Here is a 10189-nt window from a genome sequence, read left to right as displayed (position 1 = left end):
TAAACTCTTATATTAATGGTCAGTTGAATTTTAACAAATGTCTTAAGACAAATGGTCTTTTCAACAAATGGTGCTAAGACAACTGAATATTTACATGCAAAATAATAAGTGTGGGCCCCCTCCTCCTGCCATACACAAAGTAAACTCAAAATGAATCACAAACCTAAGTATAAAAGCTAAAATTATAAAAGTCTTAGAAGAAAATATAGTAGGTACTTTTCAAGTGCGTAGGTTGGACAAAGCCTTCTTATATAACACCAAAAGCATAAGAGACAAAACAAAAAGTAGAAAAATTAGGCTTCATCAAAATCTAAAACTTTTTGCTTCGAAGGATATCATCAAAAAAAAAAAAGTGAAAGGACAACCCAGAAAAGTAGGAGAATATATTTGCAAATTATAGCTCTAATAAAAAAAACCTCATATATATTATATAATAAGTCTTCCAACTCAATAATAAAAAGACAGATAACCCAAATTAAAAATGGATAAAGGATCTGAGTAGACATTTCTCCAAAGACAGACAAAGGACTAACAAGCACATAAAAGATGCTCAACAGCATTAATTATTAGGCACTTGGAAATGAAAACCATGCTAAGACACTGCTTCATATCCATTGGGATTGCTATAAACAAAAAGATAGTAACAAATGTCAAGGATATAGAGAAATTAGGAAATTCATAGATTTCTCATAGGAATAGAAAAGGATACAACCACTCTGGAAAAAAGTATCTGGCCGTTCCTCTAAAGTTCGAACATATATGAACAAACATTTGCACTCCTGGGTATATACCCAAAAGAAATAAAAACAAATTTGCATACCAAAGTACATAGCAGCAGTGTTCATAATAGTCAAAAAGTGGTAACAGACCAAACATCCATAGACTGAAGAATGGATTAAAATGTGTCATATGTATACAATGGAGGGTTGATGGTGCTTAGTGATTTACTTCAAAAGAGTAGAGTATGGAAAAAGGAAAAAAAAATATATTCACTGCAGAGAAACCTGGCAAATACTACCTTGGCCAGGTGACCAAGGTGGATATTATCTTGATAACATGTACTGACTGTTACATTAAGAGAACACTTCACTTCTATGGTTTTCTTACTAAAAAACTATAATTCCAGCCTAACCATAAGAAAAACATCAAACAAACTCAAATTGAGGGACATTGTACAAAATGCTTGTTCATTACATGAAACTGTCAAGGTCATGAAAAACAAAGAAATTCTGAGAAACTGTCGCAGCCAAGAGGAGCCTAAGCAGACATGACAGGTAAATGTAATATGGTGCCCCAGGTGGAATTCTGGAACAAAAAATTCTGTAGGTAAGATAGAGGGAATCCGAATAGAATATGGACTTTAGCTAACAAAAATGTATCAATATTGGTTCATTAATGCTGAAAAATTGACTGTACTAATATGTTGAAAATACTGGAAATTAGGCATGCTGTACTTAATTAAATCTCAATTTTTCCATAAATCTATAAAGTTCTAAACAAAAGTCTACTAAAAAAAAAACACACCTTATTTATAATTGAGAAAAAAACTTATCTAATAATAAGACCAACCAAAATTAAGCATGAAACTCATGGACAAAACTGTTTGCATTTACTGAATTAAATAAATTATAAATTTTCTACAATATTTACAGACAAAAATATTCAATATCTTAGGGACTCTCAAAATTATGACATTAATTCAATCCCATAAAATTCAAGCAATGCTTTTCACAAAATTTGAAAAGAATCTGCCTAAAATTTACATAACATAGAGACAATAATGTTTAAGACATTTCTAAGAATAAAAATTGTCTCTATTATATTTCAAGACAAAAGACAGAGTATTTCAAACAATACATGAGAGATAATTATACCAATGAAACAGAAAAGAAAACAGATGCAAATCCACATTTTATAAAACTGTGTATGACAGCAGAAGCATATACGTCAATGGGAAAACAGACGAACACTTCAATAAATGATGCTTGTTTAATTGGAAGTCCAAAGGGAAAGAGGTTAGAACATATCCTCATCTCATACCGGTAAAACATAAACTCCAGGTTTAATTTCAAAACAAAAATGGGAAAAGCAAAACTTCTAGAAGAAATTAAGATATTAATTTCATAATATTATTAGTGCTGAATATATGAACATTTAATTAAGGTAGATTAGCTTTTATTTGATCAACCTCACCCCCAAAAATAAAGAAAGTCAGAGTTAATTACATATGATTAAAAGCATCAGGAGAACCAATTTAGCCATGTCCAAAAACGTCAAGATCCTGAAGAGAAGGGAAGTAAGATTTGTGAGACCAGTATTTGATGCATTTTTCCCCTGAGGCATTTGCCAGTCTACAAATGGCAGGGTAGGCATTTGGCAGTCCAGGCTGACATCATTTGCAGCTATCTCACAGAACTGGAGAAACAAAAGTTGGAGTTCAGGATCCATCAAGGTAGAGGCATTCTAGTAATGAGCCCTGGATTTAAGGTGGGTCCCTCAAAAGAGTAAAGAGAAACCGGAAATAAATCACCCCTTACAGACAGTAAAATCTGTCACTGAATCACCTACTTCTTGAGTTTAATATGGATATTTGCCTTTGCTTTAGCTAAGGCTAAGAAACTGACAGACTTCTGGCAACCCCACATGTCTAGAAGACAAAAGGTGGAGTTCAGGCTCCCAAAGAGGAGGGCCTTGTAAGGAGTTTTTCAGTTGAAACTAATAAAGGATGCAATAGAGAATTAAGAGCAAAGTGAAAGCAAACTGATAACAGAAACTGATCATAAACCTGCAAGGGATCCAGATATCGGAATATCAGATATACCCTTTATAATAGCAGTAAAATATAGTTTGAAGAAAATTGGAAAGAGATAGAATTTCAGCAAAGAAAGATGAATATATTAAAGGAAATACAAATAGAAATTTCAGATCTGAAAATATAAAACCTAAGATAAAGAATTCAATAAATGAGTTTAATGGCAGATGAGACAGAGTGCCTTCCCTCCATAAAACAAAACAGATTAATGAGGTGGGAGAGAGTTCTTTAGATCCAGTTGTAGGCACAGAAAGAGATGGGAGGGGGAAAGGATGGAAAATACACCAAGTGCTTAAGAGACATAGGGCGTAAATTAAAAGTAGCTAACATAACCTGTACACAGCGTCTCAGGAGGAAAGGACAAAGAGAAGAAAACGTAAGCAATATTGGAATGGGAAAAAACAAACCAAGTAACTTTCCAGTGATCAAATACATCAAGCACAGAGTCAAAAAGGAAACAAAGCTTATGCAAAATAAATAGAAATAAAAAAATAACCAAAGACAAATAATCTTTTTTTTTTTCCAGGCCCCATCCCCCCTGGCTAAGCGACCCACAAGCTGAAGAATAATTAAGTCGCAGAGGCCCTCCCACGGGAGTGAGAGCTCTGAGCCCCACAGCAGGCTCCCCAGCCCGGGCTCTGGCACTGGAGGAGGAGGAGACCCAGGACATCTGGTTTTGAAGGCCAGTGCGGCTTAGCTCTAGGAGCCCCATGGGACAGGGGGGAAACAGACTTCACTCTTTTGGGAAGCGTACACAGCATCTCATGTGTGCCAGGTCCAAGGGCAGAGGTGATGACTTCAGAGGAACCTGGGCCAGGCCTGCCTGCTGGTTTTGGAAGGTCTCCTGGGGATGTAGGGGACCCAAAAAAATCTTGAAAGCACGCAAGAAGGAAAAAAATGGACCCATTAACTAAAATAAGTACAACAGAACTGAGAGTTGACTTTTCTATAGAAATGAGGGAAACAGAAGATACTACAACTGAAATTTTTTAAAAACTGAGAAAAGGCACAAACATAGAATGCTATTCACAGAGAAAATGTGCTTTGAAAATTAAGGTATATTTTCATTATATATCTTTTCAGATATGTAAAACTTAGGAAAATGTATCGCTATTGGAATCATATTAAAGAAAATAGTTAATACTTAAGGCAGAGAGAAAATCATCTCATGGAAACTTGAAAATTCAGAAATAAATAAAAATAAAATGATTGAACGTAAAAATATATCTAAATGAATATTGCCTGCATGTGGCAACATTATTGTCTTGTTTGCATTTAAAATTTATGAATAATTAAAATAAATGACAACCATAACAGAAAAGTCAGGAGGTGAAAAATGGAATTAAAGTGTTTTAAAGTCTTTGCATTGTCCAAGGGGTATTAAAATAATTAAATTAAATCAGATTTCAATAAATCAATAATATATACAGTAATTTCTCATGTAACCACTCAAATGATATTTTAAAAACATGACACATAAGAGGATAAATATTAAAAATGCTTAATTAAGTCAAATAATGCAAACAAGGAGAAAAAAGAAAACATAAAGCACATGAGAAAAATACAGTACACATAATCAGATGATATATTTAAACATAAATTGAGGAGGAAATATACTAAATACACCAATTAAAAAATAAAAATTGTCAGATTGGATTTGTCAAAGACATGATAAACCTTGATGAACTGAAAAGAAGATAAAAAGGCAGAAAAAATAATTTCTGACAAACAAAAGAATACTAAACAGATGTTAAATTTAAATAGAAATTCATCAATAATTATATTCAGTATAAACAAAATAAATACTCCAGTTTTAAAAAGACCATATTTGTCTGTTTGCTATGTGGAAAAAAAAAAAAGCAATATTTAGGCCTAACTCCAAAGAAGTTGCCTTGGTGCTTAGTTTGGAGTCAAAAAATAAATAAATAAATAAAAATAAAAAACCAAACTAACCAATATAAATGAGACAATCATCAATATTCTAATAAGGAAAAAAATATGGATGTTATTCTAAAGAAACTACCAAAACAATCAGTCTGGTACTCAAAAATAGGATTGGTAATTTGTTTCTTTAAAAAGAAAAAGGAAAGGAAGGAATATTAATAACACCATAATATAAGGGTGCTTTTAGCTTCTTTCTATAATACTGCCCATAAATTTTCTACTTTCACCTGGCAATAAAAATATTTCCATTCCAAAAAATATAAGCCATAAATTAAAAGGTACATAAACCCCTCCAACCTTACCATTTCTTCCCAAGATTAAGACAAGTCCTTTCCTGTGATCTGCTGCTACATAACAAAAACCACTCCAAAATTTGGCTGTATTGACCTGATAGTTCTGTTTTCTACTTCACTTAATGTCCACAGAAGTCACTCACATGTCTAATTCATCTGGGAGATGGATTGGGGTGCAAAGGTTTTCCCAAACATAATCTCAATTTCAGTCTCTCTCCTCCGTCCCCACCCTTCCCCTCCCTTCTCCCCTCATCCCCTCTGCTCTCCCATAATCATCATTAACTAGGCTAGTCTAAGCTTCTTTCCATGGTAGCTGGATGAAAATGAAAGGGTGAAAATGAGGGGTTAAAGTGGAAGCTGCATTTTCTTAAGTTATAGACCCAGAAATTACACAGTGTCACTTCCACTGCCTTCCATTGGTTGAAGCAAGTGACAGGGCCTGTATATGTTCAAAAGGAATGGAAATACATTCCATTTATTAGTGGAGGAGTGGAAAATTTGCAGAGCAAACAGACATGCAGGATGAGATGGACTGAAGTACACATCTTTGGAAACAATCTACCGTTGTGTACTCTCTGGCCACAGCAATTCACAGGCCTCCCACATGCAAAATACATCCCTCCCTCCTCCAGAAGTCCCATTTCCTTAAGGTATTGTCTCAAAATCCAAAATGTCATTATCTAAATTATGTCCATATGTGCCTGAGGGTTCTTGGATGTAGCTACATGGGTTCAGTTGCTCTTGATTCAGAGACAAGAGAAATAAAATGACAGATTATCTGCTTTCTACATATACTGATAAAGCACAGATAAAATAACTGCAATAGACACTTGCATTTTAAAAGAAGAAGACGAATCAAGATACCTAACATTTCCATCACTCCCCAAGAGGTGCAAATTTTGAACTCCCAATTTATCCCTTCCCACCCCCTTTCCCCACTGGTAACCGTAAGTCTGTTCTTTATGTCTGTGAGTCTGTTTCTGTTTTGTAAATAAATTCATTTGTGCCTCTTTTTAGATTCCACATATAAGCGATATCATATGGTAGTTTTCTTTCTGTTTCTGGCTTACTTGATGGAAATGTTAGGTATCCTGAATGTGGTGGTGGTTTCATAGGTGTATAAATCTATCACATTTCATCAAATCATACATCTGAAATATATGTAGTTTACTGTACAGAAATTATACCAAAATAAAGTTGTTAAAAAAAAAGAAAAGAACACAAGATTTGCAGATACTGAGATACTGACTATAATATATAAAATAAAGAACAGGTTTCTACTGTACAGCACAGGAAACTATATTCTACATCTTGTAGTAATGTATAATGAAAAAGAATATGAAAATGAATGTATGTATGTATATGTATGATTGAACTATTATGCTGTACACCAGAAATTGACACAACTGACTTTACTTCAATAAAAAATGAAGAATTGAAATACCCTAAATGTCCAATAATAAAAATTGATTAAAAATTAAAAAATAAAAGAAGAGCAGAAGGCAGTTATTTGTCACTGGCCCAGGGCAATTCTGAATCCAGCTGGACAGATGTTACCAGTTTCCTCTATTTGAGACACAAGGAATAGTCAGAGTGGAGTGGAGCTCTGGTACCTAATCCATAGTTTTTCAAAGATCTTGGCTTTGCCTCAGAGTTATCCCAGCCTTTCTAGAAGCAATAGCCAGTATTTTCAGCTGAGTAGCTCTCAGTCTGCTTCTTGTCCTTAAAAGTTGGGAGCTCTTTGCATTTTGAAGTATCTTTGTACATTTTAGTCTCAGGCAGGTGGTGTTTTTGCTAGTACAAGGCTCTTAAAATTTGTAGATTTTTCTATAAATTTCATTAGGATCCACTTCATGTCCCCAAAGCAATATCTATCATTTTTCTCAAGGTAGATTCATCTCTAATTTGCATGTGTGAGAATATTGTGGGAATATGCTATTAAGATTCTCAGAAGTACTTATGTCTAGCTGACAGGGTCTACTGGGAACCATCTCAGATTTTTCAGAGGGCTTAACTAAAGGGACTTATAGACACAAAATAAATGTAATCTTTCCCGTGAGGCCATATTTTACTTTTTTGCAAAGTTCTGGAGATGGATAGACAATAGTTGCACAACAATGTGAACATACTTAATGCCTCTGGTACACTCAAAAATTATTTAACTGGTAAATTTTATGTTATATATATTTTATCACAAATAGAATAATTATTTCATTATTATATGAAAAATGATGAGATAATTTAAGACAAAGGAAACACCAAAGTCTTACCTTTAGTCAGCTGGTACCTATAATCTGACTATTCTTAAGTGATAAGTAAACAGAAAATAATCTCATTGGTGTCCAGTCTGTGAACATTTAATGGCAACCTCTGCACACGGATGTATATCCAAGTTACAGATACAAGTGCACAGTAGTTTCTCAGCCAACATCTTTACTAAACAAAAACTACTAGCAACAACTTTTAGGGCCATATTCCTGACTTCAGTGGAATAAAGTGAGTCCATTTTCCCAGTAGAGAGCAAATGTTTCCACATGGATTTGTTTATCTTCTAACCCAGGTGTGTGTAGGCGAGATCACTGGTGAAAGATTAAATGTCAGTGGCTTGTCTCACAAGTTTGGAAGCATTTGTGATAAAGGCCTTGCTTTGTAAAGCTTCATGTTTTCTTTTAAATTACTTTAGTTTTCTGATCACTAAGAATCATTTTTGAGACTTTACATTGTGATAGGCATGTGTTTTTCACTAGGGACCCCAAAACTTCAGACCTCCAGGTATTGCAGAAAAGAGGAATAAACCATAATTAAGTAGAGAGCAGTTCAGTCCTGAAGTCAAATTCAAAAATCTGTCAAATGCTTTGTACAACATTGGACTCACAATTCTGATCAGGAGTAGAAGAGACCATAATTCCTTCTGCATTACCTTAAACTATTCAGAGCTTAATGTGACAAAAAGACTTCAGTGCCTATTGAGAACACTTTGCCTGCTTTGTTCACTGAGATCAATCATAAACTAATTTAAAAGAAAAGACAACGTTTAGGATATAGAAAGTAAAAAGTATCTTGCAAAAAAGAAAAGATTGAATAAAAACATTCTATTCCATTATTTCAGAAATGACAATGAATTTTTTTAAACAAACTAATTATAATTAAACAGTGCAAATAATCAATTTAATGAGACCGTAAAATATAAAAGTTAATAAAAGAACCATTTATGATATGAAAATATTCCACGTTCTACGTAAATTTTTAAATGTTAGTGTCTGGTGTGCTTAAAAATGTTGTGATGATTACCTAAAGATCAAGTGTTTTATAACTGCCTAAGAAATAAAGGTCTAATTTTGAAAAACACCAATTAAGAGTATCTGATCACTAATACTAAATGAAGTTTCCTGGTGGAGCTAAAGAAATTATGTACATCTATATGTGACAGTGACACTAACATAACACTGATAGTAACTATTCCTAGCCTTTAATTTTGTGTGATTTTTTTAAAGCATTAAAAGTAATTATGGGGGAGGATATAGCTCAAGTGGTAGAGCACATGCTCAGTATACACAGGGTCCTGGGTTCAATCCCCAGTACCTCTTCCAAAAAAATTAATAAACCTAATTACCTCCCCCAGCAAAAAGAATTTTTTTAAGTAATTAATATTCTCACATGTTGTGTTTTTCATTACTCAACAATGACTTTAAAAAAAAAACTATTCTTCTAGGAAGTGTTTCTATTTTAGACAGAAATGGTGAGTTCTGTCCCTTCCCTACCTGATGTTATTTTGCCCTAGAAGTTCCAAAAAATGAACCTTACCTTGTGCTATTACATGATTGTTATGATTGTTATCTTGATCTCATTTAATTTTGAAAAGAATTGCCTTTTCTAAGCAATGTCATTTTACAAACAATTTCAAACTCTGATAGGTAATCGCACGGATGGTTCAGAAAATCGTTCTGTCTCTGGAGAGCTCAGATTAAATCAATTTACAAATTAAAGGGGAGGGAGCAATCAGATAGCAATCCAGAGAACATTCTAAAATGTATTATATCTGAGGTATCTTAAGGGAAAAAAGGCAAATTGAAAATGAGCTCATCTTTCCAAAAAGAGGCTATTTTTTCCCACTTTGGTTTCTGCTGATTGTGGCACATTTTTTTGTGCACTAACTACTCGTTTGCCCTGACTCCAGGTTCGGATGTCTTACTGGAGCGTGTTTCAGATGTAGAACCCATTTTGCCTCATACTTTGAGACTATGGCCCTCGTGCTTTATTAGAAAACAATTAAATTTTTCAAAATTAGGTTGGACAGTTGCCAACTTTTCCGCAGTTACTTAAAGGGCAACGATTTGATAACATTTGTAACAAGGGAAACATTAAGAAGAAAGATGCACTTACATTTTTTACAAAAATATATCTTAAATGTAATTACACACAGAAAAAAGTTTTTATGGCTTGAAAGATCTACTAAATAGGAAACTAATTAGAACCCAAACTATGCAAGATAATTAGATGTACTTAAGTTAGCTAAATAGTACCAATATTCTTAAATTGAGGTTTTTTTTGTTGACTTGCCAGAAATATCTGATATGATTTTCTAAAGTAAAGAAAATTGATAATAAATTATTTGATGGTCAGGATGTTATGGTAATCTAATTTTTTAAATGGAAATCTAGTCAGTTATAATGTGTCCATTTCTAGTGTACAGCATAATGTCCCAGTCATGCATATATATATACATTCATTTTCATATTCTTTTTCATTAAAGGTTATTATAAGCCATTGAATATAGTTCTCTGTGATAAATAGAAGAAATGTGTTTTTTACCTATTTTTATATATAGTGGTTATTATTTGCAAAATGAGAATCTAATTTTAAATTAAAATTGGAAGATGAAATTCTAATATACCTTATACAATGTAGATAAGTTATTGAAATAATACCAAATAAAATTTTAATCACATCCTGTGTTCTATGATGCTTCACTGACTGTAGTTGTGTTTCCTTCTATACATTCTTTATAAAATTACATATGTGTAATTATTGTTAAGGTTTTGTTTTTAGAATCATAAATTTTCTCAGTTTCTCCAGTTGTTTTTGTTTTTTCTCCATGCCCTATGTCAAATTCAAACCTCCTGGCTGTTGACCAAGAATA

This window comes from Camelus ferus, chromosome 29 (assembly GCF_009834535.1).
Source record: "Camelus ferus isolate YT-003-E chromosome 29, BCGSAC_Cfer_1.0, whole genome shotgun sequence".
In the NCBI taxonomy this organism is placed as follows: domain Eukaryota; kingdom Metazoa; phylum Chordata; class Mammalia; order Artiodactyla; family Camelidae; genus Camelus; species Camelus ferus.
Note: the sequence above shows the minus strand (reverse complement) of the source record.